We start from the raw sequence: 13,874 nt of genomic DNA, 5'->3' as shown, positions 1-13,874 counted from the left end.
ATTTTTGATAAGAAACTTACCTGGACTGAACATATAGAGAACATTGCAACCAGATGTAAGAAAAAAATGAATATCCTCAGATGTTTAACTGGTACGTCATGGGGAAGCTCTTCTAAGTCTCTAATGATGATATATAGATCCTATATCCGATCCCTCCTGGACTACGGATGTGAGGCATATGATAGTGCTTCAGAAAGTGTTAAGAAAACTTTAGACTCAATACAATACCAATCTTTAAGGATATGTGCAGGTGCACTTCCACTTACCTCTTTAGCATCTCTACAAGTAGAAATGGGAGAAACTCCACTAGATCTAAGAAGACAACAGCTAGCTCATAAATTCAAACATAGTATAGAACTTCAACCTAAGCATCCTCTTTTCTCAAGCTTACAACCTTGCTGGCAATATCAGTATATGGAAGGTAAGAATTGCAATAAACCTTTCGGGTATCGAACAGCAAATTCGAATAATTACTTATGTATAGAAAAATTCAAACCCACAAATTTCCCCCCTTGGCTACTAACGGAACCAGTTATATCAACGGAACTGACAAACCAGGTAAGTAAGTCAGATAATCCATTTCATTTATTACAGACAAGCTTAGAATTCATTAATACGAAATGGAATAATCAGCTCCACATTTTTACGGACGGATCCAAAACACCCAAGGAAGGGCGCAGTTCTGCAGCATTTTGCGTTCCAGCATTCTCTTATCAACAATCAAAGAGATTGTCAGATGGTACTTCTGTTTACAGAACCGAACTGGCAGGTATCATGCTTGCCCTTAATTGGCTACACCAGCTAGATAACCTCTATGTAGGTACAGTTATTTTCACAGACTCCTTAAGTGCTTTACTGGCATTAAAGAATAACAAAGAGGAAAATTTCATTTCGGAAATACTATTAAGTTTGTCCCATCTAAAATTGAAAAATATTGATGTTAGGTTTGAATGGATCCCCTCCCACTGTGGAATACTGGGTAATGAACGTGCTGATTTTCATGCCAAAGCAGCTCTCAATAAACCCATAGAAATAACAAATTACTTATGTACGTCCGAAGTGAATAACATTTTAAAGATAATTTCTTTTAATCAATGGCAGTCTAGATGGCAAAACTCCCCTAACACCCACTATAAAGTAATCCAAAAGTCGGTCTTACAATCGCCGACTTGCTCATTAGACCGAGCAAGAGAAAAGATATACTCCGTCGACTCCGATTAGGCCATATAGGACTAAATGAAGATCTCTGGCGAATGAAAATACATCCAACGGGACAGTGCAATTCATGTCCGGAGAAAGAAACAATTGAACACTATATTGTGAAATGTCATAAGTATTTAATTGGAAGGTCGATGCTTCTTGTCGAGGCAGACATCGCCGATCCCGAGGGAATTCCCAGGCTCCTGAATTCTTGGGACCCTGGTGTCCAAAATGCAGCTACCGCCTGGTCCGTTTCGTTCAAAGAACGAAACGTTTCCAAAAAGAATAATTCGATAGGATTTTTCTTTTTTTTTTTTCCGTGGCGGAAAGAGAGAAATATATATATTTGATTAGTATATTTATTCATGTAGATACACATGTGTGTATATATATCATTTATATGAGTATAATGACCATATGAGATGATGGTCCTTGTTCACTTTAGTTTTAGAATAAGATATATCTCTTTTCTCTCTAGGTTATATGCCTTGTATTCAGTAGAGCTTATTATCCATTTTGAAAAAAAAAGACAAAGGAAAGAAAGAGAAAACAAAAAAAGGAAAAGAAAGGGAAAGGAGAGGAAGGAGGAAAAGGGAAAAGAAAAAAGAAGAATGGAAGGAAGAGGAGAATAAATGAAAGGAAAATAATAAAAATGAAGAAATGGAAGGAAAGGAAAAAGAATATGTATATGCATGTGTGTATATATATGTAGGTTATTTACTAATTCCATGTTCATCTAACTTACAACCTTGATTTAACAATGCACCATTCCATTTATTAAAGCCCTTATTTTGGATGCCCCATAAATTTCGAATAATCCTAACCTCCCCATATCAAATTTTATCATTTTTATACGAAACAAAAAAGACATACATGTATTTGATTGGTATATGCGAGATCATTTCACGGGAAAAGACTCTATCATTTTTATTTCTATTTTCTTTTTCGAGTTTCAAGACTATAGAGTATCCCAAAGGGAGCCCCCTGTCTACACCGGAGAGACAGGACGATGTCTGGACGGTGTCGTTAGAAAGGACGGGATCATGCGGTAACCTGTAAGATACGATAGTCTTTATGATAATAATAATAATAAAAAAAAAGAAAAGAAAAAAAAAGAAGGAGAGGAACGATTTTTTTTAAAGACACGTCGAAAAAAAGAAAAGAAATAATAGTTGGCCTAACGAGTTGGCGATAATAGTCAAATATGACTGGTCGCCATTAATTTTCAACAAACAACATACATCTCTATGGCGGTGGTGGACTCGCCTGTGTCGCACGCTGCATGCAACCAGCGACGTGTGTAGACTCTTCACTAGTCGCTTTTTGGCTACTTTTCCGGAAAATGCCTTCGCCAGGGTGTAAAACGGAAACGCGCCGCCGGGGTTTAAGACCGAAAAATCCGCCGTTTCGGAAGGGATTTTGTTTTGTCAACATTTTGTGACGATCGTCTCAGCGGAACACATCCTGCCCCAAATATACCGATTTTTCGGTCTTGTCGGTCAACAGCATTCGTTAGATCAATTAAGTAATTACTAGCAAAGTGCAGGGGTGGATCCACCTCCCGCCAAGGGGGGGGGGGGCGAATTTTTTGTTCACCCATATTTTCCCCGATCGGCCGCTCAAAGTTAATTTTTGTTCGATTATTCAAAGGGTTAATAAGAAGTTGTGAGCGAGCGAGCAAAATTTTTGACATTTCAATTACAAAAATCAACGTTTGTGATAGATTTTGACATTACATTCGAAAAATGTTAGGCCTAAATCACACTTATCCGTTTCCTTTTCTCCCCAAAACGCCGATGTCCTAACAGTCATTTTCTAACTTTATTATGATATAACAACATTAAAAAATGTAATGATTTCATGAGCCCCATTTGAATATGTTATACCGAGGTTTTTTACCCGACTGCTAAGAAAGCACGAATGCCTGTGAGAAAGCAACCAGGGGACCAACGGCTTAAGGTCCTTTCCGAGGGACCTGGTAATGAGGATAAATGCCTAACTAAAGGGCACTAGCGCACCACTTTGGGAATCGAACCCGGTTCACCGGAATCCGAAACCCCTACTCTACCGACTGAGCTATCGCGTGCAAGCGCGAAGCGCGATTTGAAAATTGTTGGAATTTCATGCATTTTGTCCTGAAAATTGAATATTCTGGGCAATGTTGTGAACCTGAACAAGATGCGTATATAACTAGATAATAATTACTGCGAGCGCAAAGCGCGAGCTAAAATTTTTAATTGGTTCTGGCCTGATCGAAAAGGGACATATCAAGGACGATTTCCAGTTAGCCATTAAGACGATACACATGATATATCAACTTTTAGATAATGCGAGCGCGAAGCGCGAGCTGAACATTTTTTGACATTCCGACCTAAAAATTTGGCTTTCTGAGCACTTTTAAAATAAACGGTATATGTATAAAACTAAAATTGATGCAAGCGCGAAGCGCGAGCAGAAAAATTTTGAGATTCAGACCTAAAATGGGACACTCTATTCATGTTTTTGAGCACTTTTAAAATAAAATGTTTCTGAGCACTTTTAAAATAAACGGTATATGTATAAAACTAAAATTGATGCAAGCGCGAAGCGCGAGCAGAAAAATTTTGAGATTTCAGACCTAAAAATGGGACACCCTATTCATGTTTTGTAAATCGTGAAAAAGGATGGGCAATTTGGTATCTTCCTAAATTGTTAATGCGAACGCAAATTTGATAATTTTAGCATGTTTTGAATGAAGATCAAGCTGCATATCTCATGAGTGCACGTGCTTTAGAGTTAGACAGAATCTGGGCGTTCTGAATAAATTTCATTTTTCATCATGAAAATCAATAATGCGATCCCGAACGCGAGCGGAAAATATTTGATATTCTGGTATGAAAAGAATGAATTTAAGCACTATTTAAAGCACTATGTTTGTGAAGTGTATGTGGAAAGCACATATGAAAATGATAACTATCTTCCCATTCCTCTTCCTAAGCGATATGAAACTTGTCGATCATGGGTGTCGACCATGGGGGAATGGGGATAACCCCCCCCCAAAAAAAAAAAAAAAATTCAAGTGGGGGGATGGCCTGTATTATCACCCCCCTCCATAATTTAGGGAAGAAAAATTATAATAATGATGATGAAAAAATGAAAAGTTTGATCATGACGATTATAGTGATGATTATAATGCCATCAATCAGTTTGTTTCCCTCGCAATTCATGTATATTGTTATTAAATAAAAACATTCTTTTCCAGGACTTTCAAACAGATGGGTGGAGGTTCAAGATGAAAAAGAATGAAATGTTTATGTATATGGTATTTTTGAACACATGACAGAAAAGGATTCCGACATAAACAACTTTTGTTGATAGGGTGTTCCATCCCACCAGTGGTGAATAAATTAATTTTAATTAATCAATAATTCAAAAGGTTAAAAAAATAAACGGGAGTAAAAGGGTGACAAGATAAACGGGGAAAACCCCATGGACGTAAATCCCAGAGGGGTAGATCTTGAAAAAGTACAAATAACTTTTCTCAGATTTACCCCTCCCCACATCCAAGTGCATAATATTTGTCCCATTTAGCTACAACCCTTTTGAATATCACTTCATTTTTGTTAAATCGCCATGCATCGCTGTCATAAAAAGTTATTGTAACCAAATTCCAATCCGCGAAATTAACAAGCTACCAAGAATTTCTCTTTGCGCATATCTAACAAAACGCACTGGTCATAAAACATGTAAAAGCTCTATAAGCAAATTATCCTGGTTATATCGCGGACATATCTGAGGCTAAAATTGGATGCAAAGCGCAAAAAGTATTCCAAAATAACAAACTTCTTTCAAGCAATCCCAAGCAAGAAAGCAGGAAATGAAATAAGAAAGGAGTCTGAAAATCCGCTGCAAGAAAGAGAAACAGCTAGTATAAGTGAATTAGAATCGGCATCAACTAGCACCACAGTGGAAAGGAAAGGTGAAGAAATCTTCCATGGTGATGAACCAAATCACCCTCAAGATTGTTCGATCATTGCCCCAAAAGAGACAAAATCACAAAAGATACACTTTCAAAAGAAGTGGTTGACCAGATATCCATGGCTCCATTACCTACCGGAGATCCAAGGAGTGACTTGTTTCGAGTGCAAGCGGGCTGAAGCTATGGGAATCTTGACATTATCAAAGAAACGAGATCCAGCCTTCATTTCTGATGGATTCAACAATTGGAAAAAGGCTACTGAACGTTTCGATGAGCACCAGATGTAAGAAACCCACAAGTTTTCGGCGGCTCCCAGAAAATCCATCAATTAACAGTCAACTCAACAATCAGATCAAAGAACTGCAAGATACTGCTCGCCACTCTCTTGTCAGGATATTTTCTTCAATGAGGTATCTTCTGCGACAAGGAATGCCCTGTAGACGGAGGAATGCCGATGAAGCTTAGCAATCTGGAGCATGCATCATGCTCAATAAACAGATCACTAAGTACATGGTCCAGACAGTTTTTATCATTTTTTTCTTTCGTATGAGTTTAGAATATGCTTACTTGTAACACAAATTTAATTTTCAAAAAATATATATAAGTACAGTACACTGCAACAATAAAGGAATTTCCAAGAACACCATGCATATCAACCATGCCCTAACTTGTGATTTTAGTGAGGGTAATGTTATAGATCCCCATCCACAAGAACATTTCTGTCAATCCTCCCCCCAACCAAGAATACCGATCGACACCCATGTTGTCGATATTCCTTTCTGAAAAAGGGACAATTTGGTTATTAGGAATTCATGAAGATTTTTTCTTTATATTTATTGATATAATAGACCTAACGAGTGAGTGAAATTTGCTGACATTTGGGGCCTGAAAATTTGATATTTTAAGCAATTTTGTAATCAAAATAAGGATTTATGAGTTGATAAATTTTAACTACTAATGCGAGCGCAAATCGCGAGACGAAACTCTTTGATAAACTGTCATAAAAGTGGGATTTTAAGTAGTTTGTTATAGAATTAATATATAAAGAATCTTATGGAATAAACAAAGACATTATGTATGCCTACTTGGCAAATCAAATAATGCGAGCGCACAGCGCGAAAAGCTGCAAATGATATTCACACCTTAAAACGGACATTTTACAGAGCACTTTAAAAAATCAATTATTTTGTAAATCAAACAAACTAATAAAAGTCCGAGCTGAAATATGTTTTGTATATTGACTTCAAAACTTGATATTTTAAGCTACACATGAGCCTATTGAGCAATATATGTATCTCATCGAAAAGGCTAGGCAAGCGCGAAGCGCAAACGAAAATTTAATAAAGTGACATGAAATTATATTAATCATTTTCCAAGTCTTCCCCTGGACTTATTTTATTCACTCGTCTCCCTCCTCTTATTTTACCTCTTCTTTTCCTCCTTTCTTTACCCTTCTTTTTCTCTTTTTTTTCTTTCCCCATTTTTTGCTCCGCCAATAGGGGGGGGGGGCAGGCACCTCGGGCCCCCCTGGATCCGCATATGAAGTGTGCTTGAAAACATTACAGACATTACAAATGCAAAATAAGGAAAGTCGATGAAATCACTATTTATGTGTAGTAGGACCTACTGTTTGAATTATCACATCATTTCATTTTGTTTGCAGATTTAACAATAACGAGACTCTTCATTATAAATCACAATAAGATATCACAATTCGACCTGGAGGAATCAAAATCGGTTGCACAATAAATTCACATTGTAATGGGCAGAAATATATTTCATATTTCATATGATAAAATACAAACGAACACAGTGAGAAGGGGGTGTCATTACTTCTCTCTTTTACATACCGACCAGAATGATGTAACTGTTTAGTAAGCGAATTTAAAAGTGCCATAACTTTCGAAATTGACTTTCCCAGCCCTTTTATGGAAGGTGGCGATTTTACATTTGGACCTCAAAATCAATAGAATCCCTGGGATCCATACTATTTTAAACACCAAATTATGATGGGCGTATAAAAAGAAACAAAGTTTTTTTTTGATTGAATAAAGTGATATAATTACAAGCATCATTATGGATGGAACTTAGGTTGAAACGTCTGTGATGTCATTAATGTGTTAATTATTACGTAAATGGTGTGTTCAAAGCGCAATCAGGGCGTGGTCATTGCGTAATAAAGAAAACCGGAAAACCGCAATGGGCAAAAGTGGTGTGGGTTATTCTGCGGCGCATTACGTTGTGAATGCGCTTGCATAAATTTAACGCGCAATTCGTCTTTGTTGGCCCTGGATACAGCAACGTCAACAAACCACATTCTCTTGCAATTTGCTTTTTGAGAACCTACTGTCAATATTTTTTGACAATTTCGAATTATTTTTAAACCTCTCCCAAGTCTTGCATCCTAATTGCCAGGTAAGTATATCACCACTAGATAACAATGAAAAGACTGAACGAGTTTGAAGTAATTTCTAACAATAATGTTTCAGATATCAAGATAAAAAGACAAGGTTATTTTTCACCGAAGAGAAAAAATGTCCCAATCCAAGACTCGGTGACTGATTACGAGCGGACTGGAGGGGGGGGGGGGGTGAATATTTGGACACAGTGCAGTGTTCAGCTCATAAATTCTGCAAAATATATTCATTGAAAATTGGAATTGTTGAAAGCCCTTCGTATCCCAAGTAGGCCTATAATTTCAAAGAGATCAGTCTATGAATATTATAGCAATTCTGCGTGTTTCCATTTTCCTTTTGGCAAAACTAAAAGGGTGTGGTGGGAAATTTACAGGGATTTGGTTTTCGGCATGAAAATAAGGACTTTCTCTGCAATTATGTGTGTTTCCATTATATTTTCCTTTATCCCTTCTTCCCTACACTTTTTCTTACTTTCCGTTACGTAGATCGATAAGTTTCTATTTTCTATCACTTGGAAATAACGTTTGGCGATGTATTGCGTTGGACGCATTCGATCTCCATACCCCTGGGTCCTTGGTAGGCCGCTGCCCTGCTGCGTCGGGCAAGCTTCTGTTGCCATCAAACCACCAATGGTTACCTCTATGGATGTAAGCTTAGGGGCCCGTTGCAGAAAGAGTTGCAATCAAACGCAACTCTAAAAATCATGCGCAACTTGATTTTCAACCAATCAACAGCGCGCATTTTATGACTTGCGATTGATTTTTTTAATTTGCGTTTAAACGCAACTCTTTCTGCAACGGACCCCATGTAATAAACACACACACTCACAATATATATATAGGATTGGGGTCGGGTGTCCGGACACTTTATCTTTTTGAAGCCTTCTTATTTGTCTGTGGATTACAATAAAAATATGAATTCATTACTTGTAATCATCTTCTATTTTGTTCTTTATATTTCCCAACATTTTGTACTAAAAATTGATAAAACTTCGCTTGTAAATTTTTCCAAATTACTTTCTAAAATTGATCGTCCGGACACACAAAAACTGGGTATATATTAGGCCTTTTCACCCTATAATGATATCTGATGGAAAGGAACGAGACCCCCCTCCAAAAAAAATAATAAAAATAAAATATAGAATAAATGAACAAATTATATAAAAAAATAATAAAAATAGATAAATAAAAAAAAAACAAATAAATAAAAATAAAATGTCAAAAATGCTAATATGCGTTTACAAAACAAACTTCAAATATAAAACAATGCTGATGAAGATTCCTTTGATCTTTCCTCCCCCATTTCAACCATTTTCCCTACTACTACTACTACTACATCATCATACTTCCTCACAAAAAGTGATATATAAATCGTCAATATTGACACTATTTGTCATGAGATGCATCATACATACCTGTAATCTGTCCTTGCATGTCTTTAATCAACTCTTATGTATGGCTCCATCTCTCTGCCCCCCTTCCCTCTTTTCTATCTGTCTCTTTGCCTGCATCTCTCTCCCTCTCTTTCCCATGATTTTGCTCTTCACATCTTTTCTGACTTTTTTTTACAACCCTGCTCCCCAACTTGTAGGTTTCATTTATTATCAAGATAACTGTTGTCCATGTTTAATATATTTTTTTTCATCTTTCCATGATCACACAAACAGAAGCTGTGTTGGTCTTACGAGGATCCATCTTTCTCCACCCACCCTACCCCACCAGCCAATCAGCTCACAGGGAAACTCCTTCTCGAATGCCTCAAGAACTCCTCACAGAAAAAGCAACTTGAGGAACAGCTTCTTGTAAGTCTTTAAGATTAGAATTTATTATGGATATCTGAAATAAATTATACAAATTTTACAATTTTCTATATGACATATTATGGAAATGAGTTGAATATCGTATGAAATTAATATGATTCTACTAAGTACCTGGACAAAAATCAAACACTTAAAAACCTCCCACATCAATGAATTCCATTGAATTGAATTCAAGAGACTTCTATTCACCAGTTCCAAGTCAAACATGTGAGATACACTCTAAAAACGCAATTTAAGATGTTAAGCACGTTGTTCAAGCTTGTCAATCTCACAACTTTTGATTGAACTTGTTGTTTCATCTCTGAAATAATTTGTTTAAACCTTTAAAAAAGATTTTTAAAAAGTGATTGATTTTTTTAAAACTTTATATTGTGTTAGGCTTAAACATCATGCTTAAAATTTTAAACAGCGTTTTAACTGAGTAAATTCATATTGATACTTGCCTTAGAGATAGAGTGTAAAACTGATTCTTTATAGAGGAAGATATTTATCATGACATCATATTTCTTTATCAGAGACTGTGACATAAGGTTTATTTCAATCAATAACACAAACCATTATTCATGTCATGTGTAATATGTTTTCACCCCCAAAAGTCTTAGGAGATCCAGGGAAATACTGCTAGTGAAGTTATACAACAGGCATACTGAATAAACATGCAGAGCAACCCGTCTCACCAAAGCTTAATGGTTGGGTATCATCAGTGTTAAAACTTTGAAGCTATATCTGAAAAAAAATGGAATGTTATATAAACAAAATAAAAAGCCAATTAATATAATGTTGAATAATTCCAACATCTGTATTGATTATGCATTAAATGAATGAGTATGGAAATACAGTGTAGAAGAATAAATGTTTTCAATATGGTGGTTAATAAAAAAAAATAATTTTCAACAATTATCCATAATTTTTTTTAGAAAGTTATTGTCACTGGTGATGTAATTTCATATTGAATTCTATCTATCATGATTGTGACAGTGCCTGGCATCAGAGCTTGGAGTCGGAGTTGGAGCTGGTGGTGATCTCTCTCAGCTTGTGGATGACATCAGCAATGAAGTCCATGAAGCCGAGGAGAGACGGCTGGCTGCTGACAAGAGGGCTCGGGCCATCGAGCAGAAGAACATCGATGCCGCCATGAAGATCCAAGTCCTGGAAATGGAGCTGGCCGAGGCCAGACGACAGCGAGATTCTGCTGTCGAACAACTCCAGGTAAATAAGTGTTTGTACTGATCTAACCGCAGTAACTGCATTGGATACTTGCACAGCAATTTGATTAATCAAAATGGAAGCCTGTAAGGCCTTAGGTCAAGATGAGCCAAAAAAACATCCCTTCTTATTAATCTCATATTGGTTTCAATCAAAATTTCATGGAAACCCAAAATCAATCTTAATTCGAAGAATGTTAAAGTTGTAAGAGGACTAATTTCATACATACATGTATATGCATCTATTCAGGACTTGACTTGGCAACCAGCTCTAGCCTCTCCTGTTGTCAGCCAGACTGCTCGTGTCACTCGGTAAGAGTTTGGCTTAATCAAGATATCCAATACTCTTTCCTCTAATAGTTATTTATTTCTTAACCTGAGAAACATGTTGATTTCTGGTACAGTTCATTTATTCTAAAGATGTGTAAGCAAAGAGATTTATAAGTAACATGAACTTACATAAATTAATAGAATGAAATAAAGATAAGATAATTATGGAAGAGCAAAATCTAATAAAAAAACACTATGCCAATATGTAGTTTACTCAATACAGAACTTTTTAAAAGATATCAACATAATCAGTAAATATTTCTGAAATTTCAGTTGCCCCGAGGGTAATCAACAAACGCCTCCCTTAGAGCCATCTGACACTCGAGTAGCATCCAGCCCTCCCCCTTCACCAGACCTTCCATTTACACCCTACCTTCCCTTAACACCAGCACCGTATCCCACCACTACACTAGACACAGCACCCTCTGGGTAAGAATGAGTTGGGAGTCGGTATGAGACCTGAAAGAATTCAGTAGAAATTATTTGTAATTTGAAACTTGTAGCTTTCTTATACATGATAATGAACATGACAATTCAAAGATAAAAAAAGATATAGATTTGTTGGAAAAAAATTATCAATGGCACCTTACGAAGATGTGTTTTTAATTTTTTTATTTTCCCCTCAAATTATCATCTCCTTCTTTTGCAGACAACCAAGATCTAGCCCAGAGGTTAGTGATTCGGTGTCAGAAGTCAACGACTTTCCTCCTCTTGCCATCCCTTCTGCTCCGGCCTTGGTGACCATCTTTTCTTCACCACTCCCAAGCCCACGGTAAGAGTGTTGAAACATTACTCTAACAGTTGATTAAAACCCTGATTAAAAAAACCTAAAGGTAATAATATACAACTAAGAGAGGGTTTGACATTTTTGGTATGTCTGGTAGGTTTTTTCCTCTCTTCTTTTCTGCTTACTTTCAGGAACCTAAATGAATCAAGTCAAGAAAGCTATCAACATTTGATGTTACCCCACCAAGGAATAACGTCCATACATGAGGTTAAAATGAGATTTCACACTTTGGGAAATAAAATCCTGAACCACACTCAAATGTTCCTGTATATTTATCTTCCTAGATCACCATCAGTGGGCGGGGTTGCAGCCACTGCGAGTCCGAGCACAGCAGCTGCCCCAGTCGCCTCCTCCTTGGTGTGGAGCATGGACGACCTCAAATCCTTCCATCCAGGAGGTGGGGATGTCATCCTGGGCAGCGGGGTCAGCGCTACTGTCCAACTCTTCAGGCACAAGGTTACCAACGAGCCCATAGCTGTCAAGATCTTCAAACTCCCTGATGACATCCAGGAGATGAACGAGAAGGTTGGTGTGTTGGTCATTTTTCATCACTCCCCAAATTCATAATCAATTCTAATTATGGTAAATGTTAATATTAACAAGAATAGAGTTCATTCGTAATAGAGTAATCTAATTTTAGAGAGTTCTACCGCAACCAAAGAAGTTCAACAAAAGACATACTGAAAGCATCTTACAGATCAATTATTACACTGGGAAGAACAGAGACAGACAATATAGTGTGTAAAAAACTAAACCTTGATCTGAACTCCTTGACTCTTTGACAGATGGGCCACATTGCTGAGGAAGCCGGCCTCCTTGACATCATAGGTCGTAACAACTGCTTCCCAAGCTACCTGGGCTGCCTCGAGACAAGCCTGGGCTACGTCGGCCTGGCTATGGAGTTCGTCGGTGACCCGGCCACCGGAGAGTCTTGGACTTTGGCGCGAGGTATGCGAGAGCTCGTGTTGAGTACCAAAGAATGGTAAGTACCTCTTTTTCACTTCAACAACAAATTACAAATGCTAAAAGGACCATGAATACTCTAGAAAAATTACAATCTATAGCTTGAAAGACAGCTTCAAGATCCTTTAAAATTGGTGGTTGAAAAGCTGGAATGCATCAATGAAACTTAATTTTTCTAGAGTGATCATGTAGGCCTACATTTATTGGTTATAAGATTCTTCCAAATTCAAACAAATGACTTCTAGTATCCTCTTCTGCTTTGTTTCAGGTATCAGCTAGCTCTCGACATCACCATCTCCCTTGGTCAGATGCATGGGATGGGATACCTCATGAACGACCTCAAGGAGGACAACTGCCTCCTAAGGAAGACCCAGACGGGTCGGTGGGAGGCGGTGATCGTTGACTTCGGGCTGGTCTTCCCACAGGCATCTCCTTTCTTCTGCTATCTTTCTCAGCAGGAAAAAGAGAAGTATAGGAGAAAAGTAAGTATGGTCTTCACTCTGAGTGTCAGATTCAAGTGACAGCTGCTAGTGTTTAAACTTAATATGACTAATAATTTCAATGGATCAAGGCAATATTGTCATGAACAACTTTTGGTAGGAGGTGAGCCTTGAGGTATGTGGATCAGCTGAAAAAAGGTATCTTATAATGTTAGTAATTTGAAGCTCCACATTCAAACAGGTGATCATATTGATCAGACTGCCTGAAGATGAGTCTTTCTTGTTTCTATGCAAAAAGTACTATAATATTCAGTATAGTATTAGTTGCTAGAGCAAAAGCTAGGATAATAATATCCAAAGTGCTTTGGGAGCCCATGCATAAAGACTTCAGCTGATAGACAGTGTTATCCAAGAATGGCGTATTTAATTATCAACATAACAATCTTAATCTTATTCTGTCACTTAGTAATACAGTGTTGCAAGTTTTAAAGTCTGGATTGTTTCTTTGTTTTTCAACTAACAGGAGATCTACACGCACATCGCTCCAGAGTGCGCCCTCGACGATCAGGGCACCACCATCATGAGCGATGTCTTCCAACTTGGACGTGTCCTGAAGTTGATGGGGGTCGCAGCTGCCTACGACGACGAGCTCAATTTCATCGGCACCGTCTGTACGCAGAAATCTCCCCTCAACCGAATGACCATCCGAGAAATCATCGAATACTTGGAGTGTTTGATGTAGACGGGCAATGTAT

Source organism: Lytechinus variegatus, chromosome 7 (assembly GCF_018143015.1).
Source record: "Lytechinus variegatus isolate NC3 chromosome 7, Lvar_3.0, whole genome shotgun sequence".
NCBI lineage: Eukaryota > Metazoa > Echinodermata > Echinoidea > Temnopleuroida > Toxopneustidae > Lytechinus > Lytechinus variegatus.
Note: the sequence above shows the minus strand (reverse complement) of the source record.